Genomic DNA, 2,795 nt, shown 5'->3' on the forward strand with positions numbered 1-2,795 from the left:
TGTATAATCATCTGGAAAGGAATAATTTGATTAGAGATAGTCAACACGGTTTTGTGAAGGGTAGGTCGTGCCTCACAAACCTTATAGAGTTCTTTGAGAAGGTGACCAAACAGGTGGATGAGGGTAAAGCAGTTGATGTGGTGTATATGGATTACAGTAAAGCGTTTGATAAGGTTCCCCACGGTAGGCTACTGCAGAAAATATGGAGGCTTGGGATTCAGGGCGATTTAACAGTTTGGATCAGAAATTGGCTAGCTGGAAGAAAACAAGGGTGCTGGTTGATGGGAAATGTTCAGACTGGAGTCCACTTACTAGTAGTGTACCACAAGGATCTGTTTTGGGGCCACTGCTGTTTGTCATTTTTATAAATGACCTGGAGGAGGACGTAGAAGGATGGGTGAGTAAATTTGCAGATGACACTAAAGTCGGTGGAGTTGTGGACAGTGCGGAAGGATCTTACAAGTTACAGAGGGACATAGATAAGCTGCAGCGCTGGGCTGAGAGGTGGCAAATGGAGTTTAATGCAGAAAAGTGTGAGGTGATTCATTTTGGAAGGAATAACAGGAAGACAGAGTACTGGGCTAATGTGTACTTGGCAGTGTGGATGAGCAGAGAGATCTCGGTGTCCATGTACATAGATCCCTGAAAGTTGCCACCCAGGTTGAGAGGGTTTTTAAGAAGGCGTACGGTGTGTTAGCTTTTATTGGTAGAGGGATTGAGTTTCGGAGCCATGATGTCATGTTGCAGCATTTGGAGTATTGCGTGCAATTCTGGTCGCCACATTATAGGAAGGATGTGGAAGCATTGGAAAGGGGTGCAGAGGAGATTTACCAGAATGTTGCCTGGTATGGAGGGAAGATCTTATGAGGAAAGGCTGAGGGACTTGAGGCTGTTTTCGTTAGAGAGAAGAAGATTAAGAGGTGACTTAATCAGAGGATTGGATAGGGTGGACAGTGAGAGCCTTTTTCCTCGGATGGTGATGTCTAGCACGAGGGGACATAGCTTTAAATTGAGGGGAGATAGATATAGGACAGATGTCAGAGGTAGGTTCTTTACTCAGAGAGTAGTAAGGGCGTGGAATGCCCTGCCTGCAACAGTAGTGGACTCGCCAACATTAAGGGCATTCAAATGGTCATTGGATAGACATATGGATGATAAGGGAATAGTGTAGATGGGCTTTAGGGTGGTTTCACAGGTCGGCACAACATCGAGGGCCGAAGGGCCTGTACGGTGCTGTCATGTTCTCTGGTTCCCTGTGGGGCAAGCTCGAAGCTGCTGGCCTTCCCTGCTCTGCTGTGCTTTATTCTGCACAGGGGCTGCCCTGCTTCACAATGCTGCTCCGACGGGGAACGTTTTCCTGACTTCAAGCGAGGCCAGCACAGGATGCGGACCCCTCACAGCCTGCGAGATTAAGCAAGGCTGCAAATTGGATGGATTACCAAACCGACTGCAAGCCTGTCCACATATCCAGCATGTCCTCACCAACAACCATCTCTTAGAGTCACTTCCATGCCGACCAGGACTTGAACCACTTTTCACACAGCAAGTTCCCGCGCACTAGATTTCAGTGCGAGAGAGTCAGGGAGAACCTTGGTCACCTGGGCGAGTTCCTCCATTCTCCATCCAAATTAGCAGCCTCGGGATCTGTTACCTCCGCCTGCGAAGGGAGACACAGACGTGCTTTAACCATCGCCTCACCCACAGTGCAGCACTCCTTCAGTGCCCGGGTTTGAGCAAGGGTGCTACAGGATATCCCCGTGGGGGTACCCTGACCCAACCTGCAATACCACCCATTCAGCTGACACTTGCCAAGGCACTCGGGCTGGCTAGGCCCAGCCAAGCCAACGTGAGGCACATCGCCATGGTTCACAGTGGTTCTGACTCTGTGCGTGTGTGGGAGGGGGGGGGGGGGGGCTTTAATTCTTGAATGTTGCTGTCCGATATCATACCAGCCCCATTGACACATCAACACTGACCTCCTCCAGCCCCTACACCCCCTCCCTATCTCTGTAACCTCCTCAGCCCCCACACCCCCTCCCTATCTCTGTGACCGCCTCCAGCCCCTACACCCCCTCCCTATCTCTGTAACCACCTCCAGCCCCTACACCCCTCCCTATCTGTCACCTCCTCCAGCCCCCACACCCCCTCCCTATCTCTGTGACCGCCTCCAGCCCCGACACCCTCTCCCTCTCTCTGTAATCTCCTCCAGCCCCTACAACCCCTCCCTATCTCCGTAACCTCCTTCAGCCCATGCACCCCCTCCCTCTCTCTGTAACCTCCTCCAGCCCCTACACCCCCTCCCTATCTCTGTAACCTCCTCCAGCCCCTACACCCCCTCCCTATCTCTGTAACCTCCTCCAGCCCCTACACCCCCTCCCTATCTCTGTAACCTCCTCCAGCCCCGACACCCCCTCCCAATCTCTGTAACCTCCTCCAGCCCCTACACCCCCTTCCTATCTCTGTAACCTCCTCCAGCCCCTACACCCCCTCCCTATCTCTGTAACCACCTCCAGTCCCTACATCCCTCCCTATCTGTCACCTCCTCCAGCCCCCCACACCCCCCTCCCTATCTCTGTGACCGCCTCCAGCCCCTACACCCTCTCCCTCTCTTTGTAATCTCCTCCAGCCCCTACAACCCCTCCCTATCTCCGTAACCTCCTTCAGCCCATGCACCCCCTCCCTCTCTCTGTAACCTCCTCCAGCCCCTACACCCCCTCCCTATCTCTGCAACATCCTCCAGCCCCTAGACCCCCCTCCCTATCTCTGTAACCTCCTCCAGCCCCTACACCCCCTCC

Source organism: Scyliorhinus torazame, chromosome 26 (assembly GCF_047496885.1).
Source record: "Scyliorhinus torazame isolate Kashiwa2021f chromosome 26, sScyTor2.1, whole genome shotgun sequence".
In the NCBI taxonomy this organism is placed as follows: Eukaryota; Metazoa; Chordata; class Chondrichthyes; order Carcharhiniformes; family Scyliorhinidae; genus Scyliorhinus; species Scyliorhinus torazame.